Raw genomic sequence first — 22,794 nt, forward strand, 5'->3', positions numbered from 1 at the left:
CTTTGGGGGAAAAAAAACAACTTTTTTTAAGGTATGAGAGTCATGATTTAGGCAAAGTTCATAATTCTACAAAAGAAGTAAGAAAGCCAATGACTTTCTTACTGAGTCCAGAGTCCTGTGCCAGCTACTTCCTCAGATTAAGAAAAAACACATAGATTTTTAACTATAATGCAGAGAAAATGAATATGTAAAACCTTCTTACATAGTTCAATAATGCTTGTGGCATGACATGACATAGTAGCTTTTTAACTAAATCATGTTTTAAAGCAAGAACAAGAATAAATTATTGTCAAACTCCTATATGTAGCAGTCAGTTGATATAGTTAATTTATAAAGCTTTTTAAAAAAAAAAAAAACACACACATGACAGGGAACTTGAAGGAGAAAAGTTTCAAGGTAAAGGACTCATACTCCTACCCTCCTTATGAGAAGTGAGGAGATTTACCTAACCAGTGAGTTAGGGAGAAAGAACTTCTCCCAAAGTGCTTGCTTGGTTCCAGATCCCTACTTTGAAAAGATGTATGTGCCCACAGCACTGTGAACTTGGGTGTGGAGTAGGCAGCCTGTGTCTGGGATGGGGGTCAAGCATTTGCTTCCTCCTTTAGGCCTGCATGGGGAAGTGTCTGACTTGGGATGAAGTGTTCGGAGGCCCGCTGTGACCGCACAGCTACAGCACATCCTCCAGTTTCACAGCTCTCAAGTACTAAGACCCAGTGTAGATGCAGTGCTGTGAAAGAAACCTTAATTGCTCTCCTACGATGGCAAGAAGTCAAATGAGAAAACAGGTTGAGACTGAATTTAACAAGGGTTACTTTTCCATACATCACAAATATCAGGAAAACACCATCAAAACCATAAACCTGTGTGCACTGACTGAAATGGATATTTTAATCAAAATGATTGAACAGTGAAAACTGGTTGCAATTTCAAGACTCCCCATCATTGCCATCTTAGATACCATTCATCCAGGTGATGTTAAGATAGAGATAAAGTGAGCTTCATTTATAATGTTTAAATGTTTGAATTAACTACAAATCTAGAAATATTCTACAAATGCTCAGCAAGATTGTTTTTTTAATTTTAAATAAAAATGCTATAGGTAAAATAGCAATTAAAGAAAATGACGAAAATGTGATTTTTGTAAGAAATGACAAAATTTATGTAAGAAAATGACAAAAAAATGTTAAGCTAAAACTAGAAATTAATGTTTTGTTTAGTATTTTAAGTTTATTTAATTCATAAAAAGGATTTATCTAGGATTCCTTTAAACAAAAAGCATCTATTTACGGTTAGTGTTTAGACACCAGTGATTAACTTATGCTTAGAGGCAGAAAAACTTCGTTGGGTACAGCAGAGCTTGAAAATGATTATGAACCATTGCCAACTGAAATCAATTAGAAAGGAAGTCAAACATCTGAAAGAATACTTTTGGATATTAGGCAATAAGATTTCATTTCTAAAGTAGAATTTAAATGCAGCTTCTCAAGAAATTTAATAATTTAGTAAGTATCTCTTAAAATCAAGAACTCTGAGACAAAAAAAATCATAAATTTATGTCTCCTTTATTAGCACAGCTAATTATGACTTTTACTTTGTTCAGTTCAGTTCAGTTCAGTCGCTCAGTCGTGTCTGACTCTTTGCGACCCCATGAATCGCAGCATATACCAGGCCTCCCTGTCCATCACAAACTCCCAGAGTTCACTCAGACTGATAGTTGTAACCTTGTTCTAAAGAAGTACACACGTGTCTAGGGCTCTTCAAGTAACAAGTCACAGTTGGGAGAGGAGAGAAAGGGCATCAGAGAGAAAGGGAGGTGGCCTCACAGTGACACCTGCTGCCCTCTGGGACACACCTGCCTCCAGGAAACAGTTCAGGGATGAAGAAACACCCCATCCCACAAAGCCACTTTCAAGCATTTGCTTTCACCACCTTGTATACATGTTTCACTCTTGACCTTGGAGAAATTAAGCTTTTGAAAACAAATTTTAAAAAAAAAGAAATTAAGCTTTTGGCTCTGAGGAATCGTCTAGAGTCACAATCTAGAGGGGAGGACAAGAAAGTCAATAGGTGATTGAAAAGAGCTAAAACAGCACCAGGAACAATTACAAGTATCCCCTGCTTTTCCAAAGTTCACTTTATGTTACTTTACTTCTAGGAAAGGCCTACATCAGCATCTGTTTTTGATAATTAAAAAAAAAAATTAAGAGACTTTTTGATTTCATATAAAAAGGTTCAGTGTACATTTTACAGTAAAAGGCATCATGCTCCCTAAGCAGGGAGACTGGCCCAACTGGGCTCCTTCCCTGGAAGCCACACCCCACATCTCAGTGTCAAGTCACCACAACCCCAAACCCTATGTGGGAGCACCTGTGCCTCACTTGTGCGTATTCATTTTAGGCTTGAACTAGCAGAACGTGCCCTCGGGTACCTACTTCTTTGCTGTATGCTGTTTTGGCTTATGAAAGGCTTCCTAGGAATGCTCTGCTTTCAGACAGTGGGGAAACCTGGACTAGGCACTGGAGGTGCCTTTCCATCCTCCACACCCCCCCCCCCAGTCAGGTCACCATACTATTTCTAGCCACTCTGTGAATTATCCTTTCACTCCTGTGTTATGTCAATTGCCCCCAATTTCACAAGCATGCCTTTATGCAGTATGCTGCTGCTGCTAAGTCACTTCAGTCGTTTCCAACTCTGTGTGGTAAAACTTAAAAGGACACAGTATTAATTGTTTGTCTTAGGGCGCCCTCTAGCAATGACCATCTAGTTAGCCTTCACTTCCTACTAATCTCATGAACTGCACTCTAGAAAAATTAGGCTTTAGAGACAAATTAATGAACTAAATTTACGTTCTGTGATTCTGTGTTTTGGCTTACCTGTCTAGTTTACCTTCCAATGACTTTCTAACTTCTAGTTCTACTAGGTAGAGTTGCTTATATTTTTCCAATTCTGCTTTATGAGAATCTTCTTGCAAAGTTTTCACCTTGCAGAGTTCAGATTCCAAGTCTTTATTTAATTCTGAGTTCCAGCTGACTTCTTATGGAAGCATTATTCTTCTCTTGTAACTGCTCTAAGTTCTCCTGAGAGCTGCTTGTATCTAAGGCAAATTTTAAAAGATAACATTTTTTAAATAATCAAAAAATTAAAAAATAAAAATAAAAATGATCATTAACCTAGAAAATGATATTTGCTCCCTTTAGTTTTGAGCCAGTGATTCAGAAAGCAATTTTAAAGGTTAAAAAAAAAGCAGAAGTTTAAAACAATTATCATCAATGTGAAGTGAATTACATGAGAATTATAAAATGAAAGTGGAATTATTGTTATAGTGGTGCTTATATAATCTGATAATTCAAAGAACAAGAGGATCAACTTAAAATTTTAAAAACTGAACAAGACAACTTAAAAATAATTCAAGAGGATGGTACCAGTTCTAAAGCACAATATTTTCTTTTCCTCCTAGTAGTCTTGCTTTATACTAATTGGTCTTATAAATGAAAGGATTCTCTAGTGAGAATCATTCTAATAGGTCAATTTGGTGATAACTGTGATGGAAACGGAAATATTTAAAGGGAGAAACAAGTGTCCCCTTCCTTCCAGAAAACCAGCAAACCAACTGCTCTAAGGGAAGTAGAGGAAACCCATAAGCTGTATAGATCCAAAATGTAATTTACAATGAGGTGAATTCAAGCACATGACAGATGAACAAATTAACCTGCAAAATAGGTCGACTTTCTTTAATTTCTCTACGAGATCCTGTCTCGCCCTTTCTTCAATCTCCCCTTTATACTGCTCTACTTGACTGTGTTCTATCATATTCATTTCTATATGACTTCTGAGGTTCACTACTTCTTGCTCCAACTTCTTTTTATTCTTCTCTAGTTTTTCACATTTCTTTTGCATTCCTTTCATAGATAATAACTCCTCTCGAAGAACTTGATTTTTTGCATCCAGGTGCAGACATTTTGAAGATGCAGTTTCAAGGATTATCAGTCTTCAAGAATAAAATGATACTGTTTGCTAATGAAGAAAGTGGACTGAGCACAGCCTAACTCAAACCCAGGATCAAATAGATACAATGGTATCTGTATTGTAGAATGTAGGACCAGGGATTACTCAGAGAATCAAGAAAGAAGTTCAAACCACCAAGAGGCACAAAATATATTCTTCACTGTCATCATCTTTGTCACAGAACATTTGCACTTGATTTTATACTCTTTTGTATTTTTTCCATAAAATGACTACAAGTCACCTCTTAGTAGAATATCCCTTACTCCTTCCCCCCATCTTAATGCCCCATGTTTTAAAGAAGTTTGAGGGATACTGTATTGAGTTACCTAGGGCTGAGTTAATAAATACTTCCCAAAAGAAGATTGTGAAAATAAGACTTTCATTAATAAATATTATAAATATGGATACTAATCCCATAAGTCTTTTTCTGAACTATGAATAGTTTTTGCTAATTTGAACTGCATTCCAAAGAAAAATAATTCAAAAGGTTAAAGAAATCCCATCTCCTAATAGCTTAGTGAGATGATCCATACATTTTCCTGAACAACAACAACAAATGCCTCATTTTGGTAACCATTTGTTACTTTTCACAGAACAGAACATACCAAACAAAACAACAAACAAAATTTGCAGGAATTTCAGTGACACCAAGTTGCAAAGAACTTTCCTTTAGACAGAATGATCACTCGGTAAGTCAAGGTGAGTGGAGGTGGTGGTATTGAAACTGTCTACAAATTCTTGGACACTTTTCTCTGAAATTCCCTCCCCTTAAATATGTGCTGGCCTCAGTAACTGATTTCTACTGGACAGAGTCTAGGGAAACTGACGTTTGCTCTGTGGGCAAGCCCACCCTTAGCATCAGTCACTACGCTGCAAAGAAGTCCAGACCACATACTGAGCACCTTGTCAGTGCCCCCACTGACGGCCCCCAACTAATGTCTCACCCAAAAGCCGGCTCCAACTGCCAGACATGTGCATGAACTAATCTTCAGATGACTCTGGTCCCCACCTTCACGACATCCCAGCTGATGCCAACTGGAAAAGAAACATGCTGGCCTCACTCACTGAGCCTTGCCTCAACACAAATTTGTGAACAAAGTAAATGCTGTTTTGAGCCACTAGGCTTTGACGTGGTTTATTATAAAATTTGCTGGCAATAAATACCTGGCACAGATACTGATATTAAAAGTACCATTAAAAAAGAACTAAAAGATGTGAGAATGCCTTTCAACCTGGAGGTAGGTGAGATCTGAATGGATGCAAAGAAAGAAATGAAAACCCAAAGGGCTTCATGACATGGTAAACTGAATCCTGATGGCTCTTAAAGAGGCTGCTGGTGACAGCTTCTAGGCAAGAGAAGAAAACGACACTGAAACACAGGGGAAAGGAAACTCTTGCTAAGAACCAGATGAAAGTAACATCAATGAGAGGGATAAGCTATCAAAAAAGGGGGGGGAGGATTATTAAATATAAAGGAAGAAGGCTCAATTATATTTGGGTTCAATATCTGTTATCTCCTTTACAGCATCTCCACATGTCCAGTGGTCACATGATGCTAAAAGACAGAAACAGCTTCTGGGCTAAAAATCTAGGGTGCTGCCAGGAAAACATGGTCTAAAGGTGAAGCCTGTAGACTGTAAAACCCTTCATTAAGACCCTGAAAAGACTTAAGGTGGTGCCTCAAATTCCTTTAAAGATCTTAAGGGCATAAGAATTTTAAAGGCATTATCCTACAAAGCTTCATAAGAAGCCCAAGATGCAGAGCTTCTCTCAAAAAAGATTTGTGAGGGTAGCCTCTCCAATGATGTAAATCCCAATCCAATTCACAGGACACTAAAAGCTTTAAATAGAACCTTGACAGCAAAAAACAGTGCTTGGCCTAACAGAGACCACGACATACAAACGAGAATAGGCCTTCAGGATTTTCTTTGAAGTTCAATAAAGAGGAAGCTGGCTTAAGAAACATGACTCAGCTACAGATAGAGGTCATTTCTTATGAAAAGGATGCACACAGAGCTCAGAGGGTAGAGCAAAGGAGAAGTACTCCTATGGGCAGGACCAAGTCCTCATCAAAGAGCTGGCAGCACCAAACTGAACCTCAGAGTTGCCATGGACCACGGTGCCTCCCGTTTCCTGTTTCTGGACGGGAGAGTCTAGTCATTCAGCAGAATGGTGGGGGTGTGTGTGGCAGATAACTTGTCCCTTTAGTTCTCAAGTCTTAGTACTGAGAGGGTTGTGCTCACAGGGTCACACTCTAGAAATCACACCCAGAAACCTCATCCCCATGTGCCATCTGTACCTGATGAAGATGGTAAGACCTCTACTTGAGCCTGGGCCTCACACTTAACAACTGAGATTTGTGAGGGAATGAGTAGGGAAAAGGGTATTTTTCATTGGAAGGAATATAAAAAATTGTGGCCAGTGAGTTACTGTGCTAGTTTTTAAATGTACCCATTAGTTTTTAAAACTTGATTCTGTAAAAAAGGTAGAATATAGGCCAAGTATAAGTGACTTGCTCCTATTGAACAGAAGATGATGAAAATGATGCCGTGTGAACTGCAAAGCGAGGTTAGACAAGGCGGCAGAGCTTTTTCCTGGCTCTCAACCTGGGAACCAGGCTCCATGTTGCAAGTAAGCCCAGGCTGCAAAGAGAGCCTAGGTGTTCAGGGTAGGTGTTTCACTTGTCTGCCTTCACCAAAGTCCAGCCAACCACAGATACCAACTATCAGACATGGAAATGAACACACCTTCACCCAATTCCAGTCCCCAGCCCTCGAGCTGCCCCATGTGAAGCCGAGGGGACAAGAAGCCAGCTGTCCCGGCCACCGTTTCCTAAGTGCAGATTTTGAACGAAACCAATGTTGTTTATTGAAGCCACTAAACTTAAAGCTGATTAGGAAAAAAAACAGAAAAATGGATTTTTGAAAAAGAGAAAATAAAAGCATAACTTAAATGCAGGTAGAAACTGATCTCTTATAAACTGGAATATAATAAAGGGTAAGAGTTTTAATGACAATGTTGAGGAGAAGAAGCATATAACTAGAAGAAAGACTTAAGAGCTACTCAGGAAGAAGTTTTTTTAGGGTTCCCTTCAATTACAATTTCTTACAAATAGGCAGGTGTGACTCAGAATTTCTTCTCAAGTTTGAAAACAATGAAGACTAGTAAGCAATGAGACATATGATTTGAACTATAAGAAGTAACTAGAAATAGTTTAATTACCAAAATCAGACTTTTGACCTCATCTCAATTTACTGAAATTCTAAAAGAGGTGGGCAGCTTTGAGTAGTTACTAATCTAGAACTCAATCTTCATTGTCCTCTCCTCAGAGAGAGAAATAAAACACCACGAGATGCCACTTCATACTTGCTAGGATGGCTATACTCACAGAGACAGGTAATGACTAGTGTTGACAGGAATGTATAGAAATGGGAACGTTTTACATACCTTGGAAAAAAATATAAAATGATGCCGCCATGCTGGAAAACAGTATGGCAGGTCCTCAAAAGGTTAAACAGAGTTGCTGTGTAATACAGCAATTCTATTCCTAACTGTATTCCCAAAAGAAGTCAAAAAATATGTTCACATCAAAACTTAGACATAAATGTTCACAGCAACATTACTGACATTAGCCAAAAATTAGAAACAACCCCAAAGGTCCATCAGATGATGAATGGATAAATAAAATGTGGAACGTCCATACAAAAGAATATTCAGTTCACTTCAGTTCATTTCAGTCGTGTCCGACTCTTTGCGACCCCATGAATCGCAGCACGCCAGGCCTCCCTGTCCATCACCAACTCCCGTGGTTCACCCAGACTCACGTCCATTGAGTCCGTGATGCCATCCAGCCATCTCTGTCGTCCCCTTCTCCTCCTGCCCTCCAGCATCAGAGTCTTTTCCAATGAGTAAACTCTTCGCATGAGGTGGCCAAAGTACTGGAGCTTCAGCTTTAGCATCATTCCTTCCAAAGAAATCCCAGGGTTGATCTCCTTCAGAATGGACTGGTTGGATCTCCTTGCAGTCCAAGGGACTCTCAAGAGTCTTCTCCAACACCACAGTTCAAAAGCATCAATTCTTCGGCACTCAGCCTTCTTCACAGTCCAACTCTCACATCTATATGTGACCACAGGAAAAACCATAGCCTTGACTAGACGGACCTTAGTCGGCAAAGTAATGTCTCTGCTTTTGAATAAGCTATCTAGGTTGGTCATAACTTTTCTTCCAAGGAGTAAGTGTCTTTTAATTTCATGGCTGCAGTCACCATCTGCAGTGATTTTGGAGCCCAAAAAAATAAAGTCTGACACTGTTTCCACTGTTTCCCCATCTATTTCCCATGAAGTGATGGGACCACATGCCATGATCTTCATTTTCTGAATGTTGAGCTTTAAGCCAACTTTTTCACTCTCCTCTTTCACTTTCATCAAGAGGCTGTTTAGCTCCTCTTCACTTTCTGCCATAAGGGTGGTATCATCTGCATATCTGAGGTTATTGATATTTCTCCTGGCAATCTTGATTCCAGCTTGTGTTTCTTCCAGTCCAGCGTTTCTCATGATATACTCTGCATAGAAGTTAAATAAGCAGGGTGACAATATACTGCCTTGACGTACTCCTTTTCCTATTTGGAACCAGTCTGTTGTTCCATGTCCAGTTCTAACTGTTGCTTCCTGACCTGCATACAGATTCCTCAAGAGGCAGGTTAGGTGGTCTGGTATTCCCATCTCTTTCAGAATTTCCCACAGTTTATTGTGATCCACACAGTCAAAGGCAATTATTGAGCAATAAAAGCAAGGAAATACTGATACATATTAGATGTACCTTGAAAATATTATGCTAAATGAAAGAAGGCGGTCACAAAGGATCCCATATTGAGTGATTCCACTGACATGAAATGTCCAGGAAAGGGACATCTACACAGTCAGGGAGTGGAGTCATGGTTCCCTCAGGCTGGGAAGATCAGGAAGGGAAAACTGGCACAGGGTGATTTCTTTGGAGGGTGATGAAAATGTTCTAACGTGGTAATGCCTGTATAACCCTTTAAACACAATAAAGTTACTGAACTGTACAGTTTAAATGAAAGAACTGCATGGTATGTTCATTAGATTTCAACAAACCTGTCACCAAAAACAATGGATACTTTGGGGTCATTAATGCTGTGCTGCTCAGCTTCAGATCACCAGCGAGGATACAAGACAGAGAGAGTAAGAGTGTGTCCTTTTTATCTAAAAATGATATGGGGAAAAGCTGTCTTTTTTACTGGTGTCCAACCTAAAAAATTAATAGACAAATCTGTGTTTCACTGTTCAAAGCATGGAATGATTATATTTCCCCAAATTAAGTGATTTTGGGGTTCTAAAACTGATTAAAAATTACCTTATGTTTTAGCATATTAATTTGAATATCCATTTCCGTTTGACTGGTTTTTAAATCTCCATGGAAACTAAGCTCTCCATTTTCTTATTCATTTAACTTCCTTCTTGTCATTTTTAAAAGTTTCTTAAATCTGTAGAAATGTATAGAATGAGTAAGTTCTTTAAGAGCAGATATTTAATAATTAAACAGATATATGTTCTATCAGATAAAACAAACAAATTTATAAATTATAATCCTTTCTCATTATTCAAATTTAATATTCCTTGAAAGCATAATAACAATTCTAATCTTAGATAAATACTATGAAGAAAAATTTTATCACATTTAAATATACTATGTGTGATATATGTAATATATGGGTTCTTATAATTAAGTTAACATCAATTTTTAGCATGCTAGTGTGAAATATTAATTTATTATTAAATATTAGTTATAAACCAGAGATTAGTATTCAAGCTAAAGATGAAGAGATATGATATATGAATGTTATTTGAAAAGACACAAGACACGTTTGTTCCTACTGACCACAGCCTCTACAAAAAAAAAGAAAGTAGATACAAAAAACCAACAAGAGTCTCACTCAGAATTGAAAAAAAAGAAAAGCCTTTGGAGCCTGAGTTAAGCGGGAAATAACCCAGGCTGAGAGTTTTAGAAGAAAGGAAGTCAGAAAAGAGAGTGTATCAGTCTCTTCAAGACTGTTTTAAGAGATGTAGAAATCTTGCCGAGCACATTGTTAACAAAATGCAAGGCAATGTAGAGAAAATTAAAAGAGAAAAATATTAATGAGAATCAGAGAAGAACTCTTTGCATAATCATCACTTGGCATCCACAGAGGACTGGTTCAAAAATCCCCCAACACTCAGTGGATACAAAGTCCACGGATGCTCAAGTCTCCCTAAGCACATCTTCCCTATACTTTCAGTCATCCCTAGATCTCTTACATTATCTAATACAATGCAAATACTTTGTTAATAGTTATAAATACAGTGTAAACACTATGGAAATAGTCGCCAGCTTGAGACCAATCCAAGTTTTGCTTTTTGGAACTTTCTCAAAATTTTTCCCCAGAATACTTTTTATCTTGGGTTGGCTGAATCTGTAGATGATGAGGATTAACCATACTCAGCAAGGAAAACAGAAGCAGTTTTTTATCTTACTGATCAAAACATGGTCACTAGTTTTATTATTCTTTAAGTTACACATAGATTTTTATATGTACATTTTATAACTAAAATTTGGGGGCAAAAAGAAAATATAAGCCAAATAAAGATACTTTTTAATGTTGTTCAACAATAACACAGGTAGGTTTTTAGATAATAAATTACTTGAATGATGAAGGGAAGGAACACAATTAAAAGACGGCAGGATTACCAAAAAGAACAAAGATACTTTGCAGAAGTAAAAATTCAGCATAGATGATGAGGAAGAGAGTGACATTACTATATGCAGAGGCACAATTGTTACTGTTTTAGAAATCATTACAGATAAGTATAACACTGCGGCACTGAAAAACATTTCAGATTGTGCTGACTTTCCACAGTAAACTTTGAAATAGGATAATGTGTTTAATTATGAAAATACACAAAAAATGAATTTGCGTCTAAGGTTTTAAATAAAATAAAATAATTGGGGTTATCAGAAATATTAAAATCTTACCCAGTAATCTTTTTTTCTAACTCACTGTTTTTCTTCTTTTCTTGGTACAAGCTATTTTCCAAAGATTATTTTAATTCAATGTATTACTTTAATTGTTCCTTTTCATCCTCAGACTTAGAAAAAAAAACAATTTGAGAAAATTATTTTTAAATACCTAGAGAGACTTTATATTCTTTCTTAAAAATATTATTTCTCATGCATTCACAAATATGAATTTATAGTAAACAGTTATTAAAACTGATTGATGCCAATAACAGATTTCAAAATTGATGACTTTTCTTAAAACAACTTAAAATTATTTTTCATTTCATCATTTTTCTGAAATTTAAATTGCCAACATTTATTTGTTAAAAATAGAGCCTTTTACACATAAAATACTAAATGTTAATGAAAGTTTTTTAAAAGACTGCCTATGTTTACATTTTACTTTCTAGAGATGTTCTAAAATAATTTTCATAATTGTTCAAGATATTCCAGGTTTTGTTAAGTCACACCTTACTAAAATAATCTTTGAAAACTTCCCATGCAACCTCATCTCTTAAAAAAAAAATCCAACAAATGAAAAATACATTCATTCAGAAAAATGGTTCTATACAGACATAGTATTCATTCTTTTTTATTTTACTTTACAATACCATATTGGTTTTGCCATGCTTTGACATGAATCCGCCACAGGAGTACATGAGTTCCCAACCCTGAACACCCCTCCCACCACCCTCCCCATATCATCTCTCTGGGTCATCCCAGTGCACCAGCCCCAAGCATCCTGTATCCTGTATCGAACCTAGACTGGCGATTTGTTTCTTACATTATCGTATTCATTCTTAATGAAGAGAACAAACTACAATATTTAAAATGATTAATTCTCAAAAATCTCACAGAAAGATCTGGATTACGAAAGAAACTCTTAATTCTCAATCAAATCATTACTCAAATTTCTGGACTCAAATAGATGTCTGTGTACCAATGTTCAAAGCAGCATTATTAACAATAGTCAGAAAGTGGAATTTCATCGACAGATGAATGAACAAACAAAATGTGGTCTATATAAAATATTGCTTTTGGACTGTCACAATTTTTTAAATTAAAATCTTACTATAAAAATCATTAATTTTATGAATTCAGTCGACTTCTTCTATAGAGGAACCACAGTACTAGTAGCAAGCAGTATCAATAAAAATACAATAAGCTAATCACTGAAACTTTTCACATTGTCCAAAATATCCTTATATATTACTAGTACAAAAATTAAAATCCTTTCTCAGTATGACAGAAATTAAGAGGTTGACTCACCAATCTTGTACTTAACAAGTTTTTCTGAAGCTGTTCAATTTTGCCTGCTTAATTTTTTTTAACATTAACATTTTTTTATTTTTATTTTTACTTTATTTTACTTTACAATACTGTATTGGTTTTGCCATACACTGACATGAATCCACCACGGGTGTACATGCTATCCCAAACATAAACCCTCCTCCCACCTCCCTCCCCACAACATCCCTCTGGGTCATCCCCGTGCACCAGCCCCAAGCATGCCGTATCCAGCATTGGACATAGACTGGTGATTTGATTCTTACATGATAGTATATATGTTTCAATGCCATTCTCCCTTGACTGTAGTTTGTAACTTGGCATTTTCAATTTCAAGCCTAAAATGCAGATTTAAAAATAATTATTCTCACACATAAGATTATTTTTTTAAAGATTTTTCTTGGGCATAGACCATTTTTAAAGTCTTTATTGAATTGACTGCATATTATGTTTTGGTTTTTTGGCTGTGAGGCACGTGGGGTCCTGGCTCCCCAACCAGGGATCAAACCCATACCCTCTGCCTTGGAAGGCATAGTTTTAACCCTTGGACTGTCACGGCATTCCTTCACACATAGATTTTTAAAATATCACACTGTTTTTGAACAAATATCTGCAGGTTCAATTACATAGGTTCTTAGAATTTTGCAAAGTAGATGATTTGGCAACTGTACTGTTTTTCTGTTTGTGACTAATCACCTTCCCTGGTGGCTCAGATGGTAAAGAATCTGCTGGCAACGCAGGAGACCCAGGTTCGATCCCTGTGTCAGGAAGATCCCCTGGAGAAGGGAATGGCAACCCACTCCAGGATTCTTGCCTGGAGAATTCCATGGACAAAGGAGCCTGGAAGGCTAGAGCCCATGGGGTTGCAAAGAGTCAGACATGACTGAGCGATTAAAGCTTTCACTTTTTACTTGTGGATAATGTGCAAAATATGGAAATAATGGGGGGAAATTATGCATCTCAAAAAAGCTCAAAGCTGAAATGTTACACAGCTTCATGATAATATGTTTATTATCACTGTTGATCTATTCTCATATTATACTGTTTATCTGCTTTATACTTATTTTCTACGCTGCTTTAAATCGTACTTTTGGACGTGATCCTGTGTTTTCTCAGCACGTCTCACAGCCTCTGTAAGTTGATCCTGTGTTTCTTGCAACTAAAAAAAAAAAGAAAAGAAAGAAAAAACAACTGTTTAACTACTAATAACCTAGTAAGTCCGCCATCATTGGTTTTTGTCTCTTTTGTCTGCATATTGTTAACAGCTGCTTTCCTGCCATGCAGCAGAGATGAGTTGTTACAACAGACACCTTACAGTCCACAAAGTGAAAATATTTCCTGTCTGCCCTCTACAGGTTACTGACCTCTCCTCCAGCACTCAAACACAACATCATCCATGCTTTAAATCAGATTTTCTCAAATAAACACACAAATTTATAAACTACTCAGATGGGGAAAGACAGAAAACTACCTTATGGTAAACAAATATATATATATTTTTTTATCCAGGCTCCACATAGGCCATCACTTTAAATATTCACATATGTAAATGACCACAGATCTTCCAGTAGTTATGAGAGCTAACACTGCTGTTGGTGACAACCTAGTGTGAGAGGCAGTAGCTACACAGGAGCCAGAATGCATGGGCCTCTGTCACAGTTCCATCGGATCTGAGCTGCGTGTCTAGAACAAATCACTTAACCTTTCTGTATCTCAGTTTCTCCATCCATAAAATGGAGATAATGGTAGCATCAACCTCAGTGGGATTTTTGGAAGATTATATTGTGGAGTTTACATAACGTACTTTAGAGAAGCATATGGCTCCAGTATTGCCAGAAGGAAACCCGCTCCGGTATTTTTGGCTGGAAAATCCCTTGGACAGAGGAGTCTGGTGTGCTACTGTTCATGAGGTCACAAAGAATTCGACACGACTGAGTGACTAACCACATACATAAACTATTTAGAAGAGGAAGTGGCATAGAATAAGAACTGTTTGTAATTGGCATTATTACGGTCTCTGTATTTTATCTGCAAAACAATTTGATATATCAGGCAGATGTCATGCCAACAGAAATCGTCTTCAACACAAGTCACACTGAAATCACTCTCCATACCATTGCAAATGGCAGTAAGGGTGAGCACGAGGCCCAGAACATATGCATCCAGTACTTCAAGAATGTTCACTGACTCCACTAACCAACTAGCAGTGTTCTCCACTTATAATAATTTATAACTTACTTCCTCTCTGTACTATACAGTGGACAATGACCATGGGTTAATATGCAAATAGCACCTCCTGGATGGAGTGGTACAGAACTTACATGACCATCAGAGGAAGGGTGAAGTCACTGCCATGGAAATATTACCCTACTGCTAAATCAAAGTTTTCTGAATCAGTTCATTCCCAGGAACTGTTATTGTCTAGCAAGTACTCAGATGAGAAAATTAAGGTTACAAGCTATGGATATCAGAGAAGCCAACTCCAGAACCTCACAGTTGGTGAAAGGCTAGAAATCCATAAATTCCACTTCTGGCTGCATAATGAAAGAAGAAAATTTTACATTTTTATTCCAGAGTCAGGGGGAAAAAATGAGCGTTTAATTGAACAATTCTATTCTATTAGACTATTAGAATTTAGTTTCTTAATAAAAGTTTTACTATACCAGTATCTCCAAGAAGAAATTATTGATATGGTAAAAAGTACTTAGTTGTGTCCTAATAACAGTTAAGCTAAAATATTTTCCATTTATGCAGACAAGTATTGTGCATATCAATAAGTATTCCCTGGTAAACCAATGGATCTTGTAGACAAGATCCTCCCTCATGAAAAAAAGGACAATATAAAATTAAGGGCTAAAATATTCTTCACAGACTAGATGAGAACGGCTGAAGAGAAAAGGCTTAATGAGAACTGGACCGTCAGAAAAGCTCCATGGATAAGAGACTGGGCACCAGGTCTGAATAAATGGAGGACTACCCAAGAGAAAACAAAACTGTGAACACCAAAAGGACAGTCTGAGCAAAGGCCAAGAAAAGGTGAAATCAGCCAGTTAACTCTGAGGATAAAATCCAACCACAGGAAAAGAAAAGCGTGTCCACACAGAAACTTGTAAATCAGTGTTCACCGCAGCATTATTAATAGCCTCAAAGTGGAAACAGCCCAAAGCTTCATCAACTGGTGAATGGATAAATGGCTTAGCCACATACTGTTTATTGTTTGACAATTAACAGAAATAGAAGAACTGATAACGTGCTATAACATGGATGAAACTCAAAAACATGACACCAAATGAGAAAAGCTCATCACAAAGGAGCACACACTGTGTGATTCCATTTATATGAAAGCCCGAGACAGATACTACACTGGTGTTTGCCTGGGGCTGAGGGAGATGGGGGGCCATGAGGGGCAGCTAAGGGATATGGGGTTTCCTTTTGGGGTGATGGAAAGGCTCTAAAATTGGTCACAGGTGACACCTTTCTACACTAAGAAATAGTGAACTACACATTTTCAGTGGGTGAATTATATGATACATGAATTATATTTCAATAGCTTTTAAAAAAATCCAATGGCAGGGTCTAAATAATCTTAATTCTCTATTTTGGATGTACATACTATACACCATCTGAGTACTTCCAGGCTTTTATAGTATATCTAAAATGAAAAGAAGGCTTTGCTTAACTTCAACTAACTTGTATAATACCCTTTCTGCATAAGTTATTCTGAAATCTATGAAACAAATATATATATAACTCCACAGTCACTGACATAAGTGAAGATGAAAAATGATAATTTCCTGAAACATTCCATTAAACAGTCTCTGATTTTATCTGGCTTGCCTTATCACGGCAATACAGGTATCACACCAAAATAGTATTGTTTCAAAGAAACAGTCTCTCAACTTCTGTGAAGAATGCTGCACAATTCTTAACTTTCCTAAGGGTAAATAATATAAGAAAAAATATATATAATGCAAATGGCAGAATGAAAGTCAAGTTTTAGAAATGAGTGCATTATAAAGATAATAAAATTGTAGTAAATTACTTGCAATGAAAATACAAAAGAAAGCTGTCCATGAAAACGAGTGTCCTAAAACACTTTATCCTACATATAAACAGTCAACACATTCACTTTCATACATACCTGACTTGTGAGTTGACAGAAGTTCTTCTTTAAATCCTGTGCCTCAACTTCTAAGTTGGCACGATAACGTGACAAGACCTCCAGTGACGCCTCTGATATAGACTGCTTTCTGAGGGTATCAGCCAGTTCTTGTTGAAGTTGTCTCACAACTGCCTAATAAGATGCTCTGTCACTGAATTTATCAAATCACTTTACTATTACATTATGTTAATAATAGATAACTCCAACATATGTACTTTGAAAATTATCACCACAGATAGCAACTCACCTTCTTTTTCCTCCTCACTGAGTTTGGTTACAGACACAGAAGGGACCGCCCTCCAGCCTTCCTGATATTAAGTTACTCAGACGAAAGATGCGGCCCCACTGTCCATGCCCTGCCCCTCCCAATAAATCTGCACAGCTTCACCACCTCATGTCCAGAAATGAGTGTGTAGGTGGGAAAAGTGATGGAAAATTCCACACTGTGGAAACATTTTCCTTTCCTTCTTTATTAGAAGCTTTCATTAACTCAGAGATCTTCACATATTCCAACCAGTGCTCAGATCTTTCCAATAGATTCCTACCTCAGCAGAAAAATGAAGCTATTCCCTTGTTGCTTACTCCAGTACTTTGGCCACCTCATGCGAAGAGTTGACTCATTGGAAAAGACTCTGATGCTGGGAGGGATTGGGGGCAGGAGGAGAAGGGGACGACAGAGGATGAGATGGTTGGATGGCATCACTGACTCGATGGATGTGAGTCCGAGTGAACTCCGGGAGTTGGTGATGGACAGGGAGGCATGGCGTGCTGCGATTCATGGGGTCACAAAGAGTCGGACATGACTGAGTGACTGAAATGAACTGAACTGAGTATGTCTATATTAATCCCAAACTCCTAATTTATCCCTCCTCCCCACCTTTGCCCTTGGCTAACTGTAAGGACCTACTGGAGAGCACAGGGAACTCTACTCAATATTCTGTAGTCACCTACCTGGGAAAAGGAACTGAAAAAGAATGGATATATGTGTGGGAATAACTGAATCAATTTCCTATACATCTGAAACTAACACAAAATTGTAAATCAGCCATATTCCAATATAAAAGAAAAATGAAATTTAAGAAATACGGTTGCTCCCATCGCCTTCAAGGAGCCTCGATATCCTAACCTCCACCTGCCTCCAGACCGCAGCCCCTACAACCCTCTCCCTGATTCACTCTATTCCTGCTGCTCATGAATCCTGCCATCCTTCATTTTTAGTGGACAAACTTGTATTCAAATGATACTAATTGATCCTTAAAATGAGAATTATGAGCAAACTGTAAAAATGTTCTAAGTAAATAACATAAATAGCAGTGGGAAGATTAAATCAGGAATAGTTTGGCTAAAGCTCACCACTCGAGTCCCAAATTATGATTCAATGACAAATAGATGCCTTTAAAGTGTTGAGAGGCCATAATAAAAAATGATTCAAGGCTGAAATTTTCCCAAGTTAATTCAAATTGATATAAATAAAATTAAAATTATACCAACAAATATGTCAAAAAGGTATGACAAGCTACTGAAGCCAAAGTACAATATATAAAATATAGCATCTGGGAAATCTGGAATTGACTGTCAAGGTAATCCATGTAACTGAAACTTAATTTTGAAATATTCATTTTAGGTTTGAGCATTTCATTTCTCTGCTTCATCATGATACTGAAATGTGGTAACATAAAGATTAAAATTCTTATCCTAAAAGAGTAAGTTACTAATACTATCTATATTAATAATTTAGAACTGAATCTCTTAACATTTCATAAGCAATATGATGTCTCTACTCAAAGTAAAGCATCTCTTGGGTCTAATTTTTATTTGCTGGATGCAAGGTGTGCTTTTAGGCTGGTGTAGAGACCATAGATTCACAGCCTACGTATTTTTTATGTTCAACTAGATTCAACATTTAGCCAGAATCAAGAATCACTGTGAACTTTCTTTCAGGAAGTCTGAGAATTTCTTCTTCTGGATACTCACGTCTCTTTCTGCTTTCTCATTTTCATACTGACACATTCTCTCTTTTAAATGAATACACTCCTTGATTAACTCCTTGTTTCTTTCCTCCAGCATCAGACCTTGTTTCTCACGTTTGGCCTTAAGTTTTCTCACGATCTGCTGAAACTGGTCTTGGACGCTAATGACCGTCTTCTCTTTACTGTCAGCTCGGTTTTGTGCATCGTCCAGTTGCTGTCAGAGCAACATATTTTCACTCTGGAGTCGAGATAATCTCTCCTCTAAGGATTCCTGCTTTCCAATATATTTATTCACTTTGCCTTGTTCATTCTGATACGTGAGTTCAATTTCCTGCTTTTGACACTCTGTTTGGCTTAGGTCTCTCTGGACAGGTTCTAATATCAAAATCTTTTCTCTGAGAGAATCTCGTGTGATGCAGCTTAATTTCTAGGTTAATGAACTTACTTTCCACTCTAGAAAATTGCTGGGAAAGCATCTCCTTGTTATCTTTCAGGTTAGCCACATCGGTCTTCATTTTGTCTTGCAAGTGTAACCACTCATCTCTTGCTCTCTGGAAGGCAAATTCCAGGTCTCTTTTTGATGTCTGACTTTGATCATGATTGTCTGAGGCAGCAGCCAGTCTAGAACGGTAGGATTCCACTTCCATTTCCAGTCTTCGTTTGCTTTCTTTTTCCTTCTCCAGCTTAGAGTTTAGCATTGTATTCTCAGCTGTCAGAGCATTAAGCTCGCTCAATATATTGGGATATAGTCTTTGTTGATGATTCTTCATTCAGTTTTATTGCCTTTTGAAGATATCATTCTTTCCTTTTATAATTTCAATGTCATCAAATATTTCTTTTCCTTTTCCCCGGTGCTGATTTTTCACTGCATCTATCTCCAGTCTTGGCATGGCAAGTTCATCCTGCAGCACGTGGTTTTTGCACAACAGGTCCTTTGCTTCTTCACAACTATCAGAAACCTAAGTGAAACAAAGGAGACTTTTAGCTAGTACTCAATACAGTGACATTCCATGATTTCCTCTCAAATGAAAAACTAACCTCTATGTTTATACAATGAAAAGACTGCACCAAGTGTGTCTCCAAATGGGAAAAATAAGGTTCGATACAAATCTCAGACTTTATACAAGCAGAAATACCCAAAAGTTCAAAAATTTAACTGAAGACAACAAATCCATGAAAGTACAAAAGAAACCCCAAGAGACTTTTCAAGAAGCTCAGAACTGGAAAGGCTTTACTTTGAATTACAACAAACTTGGGAAGGCTTAAACAAAAGATGTATAGATCAGACTACACTTAAAAATTGCATCTGACATGGTATATTTGTACAATGGAATACTGCTACTACTGCTGCTGCTAAGTCACTTCAGTCGTGTCCGACTCTGTGTGACCCCATAGATGGCAGCCCACCAGGCTCCCCGTCCCTAGGATTCTCCAGGCAAGAACACTGGAGTGGGTCAATGGAATACTGCTATGCCATATAAAAATGAAATGCTATTTGTAGCAACAGGGATGTTGGACCTAGACATTATTACACTAAGTGAAGTAAGTCAGACAAAGACAAGTATTATATCATACTGCTTACATGTAGAATCTAAAAATGAACTTATTTACAAAACAGAAAGCTTCACAGACATAGAAAACAAACTTATGGTCACCATAGGTGAAAGGGAGGTATGGGAAGGGAGAAATTAGGATGTTGGGATTAATATATACACACGAGTATATATGAAATATATGAATTGATACTTTTGAACTGTAGTGTTGGAGAAGACTATTGAGAGTCCCTTGGACTGCAAGGAGAGCCAACAAGTCCATCTTAAAGGAAATCAGTCCTGAATGTTCATTGGAAGGACTGGTGGTAAAGCTGAAACTCCAATAGTTTGGCCACCTGATGGGAAGAACTGACTCATTTGAAAAGACCCTGATGCTGGGAAAGACTGGAGGCAAGAGGAAAAGGGGACGACAGAGGATGAGATGGTTGGATGGCATCACCAACTCAATGGACATGGTTTGAGTCAACTCCAGGAGTTGGTGATGGACAGAGAGGCCTGGCATGCTGCAATCCATGGGGTCGCAAAGAGTCAGACACAACTGAACTGAAACTGAACTGATATATAAAATAACCAACAAGGATCAACATAAAGAACTACACTTAATATTCTACAAGAAAAATCTGAAGAGGAATGTGTGTGTGTGTGTGTGTGTGTGTGTGTGTGTATGTGTGTTAGTCACTCAGTCATGTCTGACTCTTTTTAACCCCCATGGACTGTAGCCCATCAGACTCCTCTGCCCATGGAATTCTCCAGGCAAGAATACTGGAGTGGGTAGTCATTTCCTTCTCCAGGGGACTTTCCCAACCCAAGGATCAAGCCCAGGTCTCCTGTATTGCAGGCGGATTCTTTACTGTATGAGCCAGCAAGGAAGCCCTATATATATATATACACATATATACATATATATACACACACACACATATACATATATTGCTGAATGACTGTGCTGAATACCTGAAACAACACAATACTGTAAATCAACTATAATTCAATAAACAGCACTACTTGCTAGCTTTAAAAACACTGCATCTGATACCTAACCTATACAGTTACCTCACAGTAAGAGCCTTAGCTCTGTATACATTTAAACAGACTAAATTTCACAAAAAAACTTTTTTGAGACTATGCTATATTTCTAACATTTTAACAGTCAATTAGAAGAATTATCCCTATTGATAACTGTACTAAGCACTTCTACAAACATCAATTAACTCATTAGCTATAATTCTGGAAAGGAAGAAGTTAAAAATATAAATAAGCTGCAGGCTTTTCACCAGGTCTTCTGACTCTAGTAGTCCTCTTACATCAAACCACAGTTACTTCTCTAGTACAAACATACAAAGTAAGCCTCTTATTTCACTCATGATACACACACTAATGGTAAATAAGGTAAAATGTAGAGAGCTCTTCTTAGAAAATCATGAGATTATTTGCTACAGCAATAACTTTCTTTTTTTTTTAATTACAAAGGAATTTATTATGTTTTCCCATTGCTTCTGGTTCTCTTAAAACAATTTTGGGTTTTGAAATTTGAAGTTAAAAAATTGTGAATATAATGAAAGGCATACTCTTTTTCAAAAAAAGATTCATAAGCTAACCCAAAATACCTGCTGTCGTTTTAGTTATCTTACCAAGATTATCTCAGGTTTTGTTTAATTTAGCTTCTCTGTTATCTCGGTTTGGGCTATAAGTAACAAAATACTTAATTGCCTTAACCAAGGTTAGCTAGTCCCATAGCGGGCTATTCAGTGGCATGGGGACAGACGGATACTGCAGTTGGGGGCTCCCCCCTCTACCATCCTTGTTGGCTTCTGTCCTGTGTATCTTTCCTAGCTGCTAGATGGGTTGACAGCAATAACTTTCATTATCTCTTCATAATGTTTAAAATAGTAACATGGGGGAAATACAATGAAAAACACAATAATCATCTCTAATATATATTATGGCATGTCTATCACTGTTTTCAAAATTCCCTGTACTGAAACAGGACACACAGAGCAGAGCGCTCATCTTCTCACAAGTAGAAGAATGACATCCAAAATGTGGCCTCAGAACTGCCTATAGACTCCTCCTTGCCATCAGGGAAGTGATTAACCTAGTGATCTTTCGAGGAAATGACATCACCACCAACAACCAGAATATCTACTGTCAGTAGCAAAATTTGTTTTCTTTAGAGGGGGAGGGGGGACTTTTATAAGTTTGTTCTATAGAAACAACTTTTTAAGCTGTTCAAAAGTGTTTTAACAAATGATGGCACAGTTTTTACAAATCGAAAACCTGTAAATGATGTGAAAAGGTCGTTGATAGGGTATTGGTTAAAGAAATGACAGTGGAGCCAAAAACGGACTCTGATTCAGACACTGAAAGTGATGACGTGCGTGGAGTGACCAACACGTTCACTCCAAAGCAGAGGGACTTGGTCGGGACTTAGTCGATGCTAGACCACACACGCTCTTCCTCGCCTAAACCTCAATCAGGGCGCCGGCTCTTCCAAGACAATTGCAAAAACTTTGAGATCGATTCCTATGGAAAGTACTAAAGGCCTCTCCTTGGATGAGGCCATCGTGTGTCACTCCCTATCTGCAGCAGACAAACGGATCTGAATGACAAATATTACTTTACCCAACAGATGGAAAATGTTTCCCTCCTCAAAACATAGATATATAGGCTTTCAAAATTCTCTACATTTTCTATGATGTATAGTGTTGGTTTTTAAAATATACACATACACAGAGACATATACACATATTTTAAAATGACTACA

At 37.5% G+C, this 22,794-nt stretch overlaps 1 pseudogene; it reads right to left on the reverse strand.

The window, feature by feature from the left end:
- Positions 1-2,032: 2,032 nt before the first annotated feature.
- Positions 2,033-22,794, reverse strand: part of LOC105605790 (ankyrin repeat domain-containing protein 26-like) — a 60,040-nt pseudogene continuing 39,278 nt past the window's right edge.

The sequence above is a fragment of the Ovis aries genome, chromosome 17 (genome assembly GCF_016772045.2).
Source record: "Ovis aries strain OAR_USU_Benz2616 breed Rambouillet chromosome 17, ARS-UI_Ramb_v3.0, whole genome shotgun sequence".
Lineage (NCBI taxonomy): Eukaryota > Metazoa > Chordata > Mammalia > Artiodactyla > Bovidae > Ovis > Ovis aries.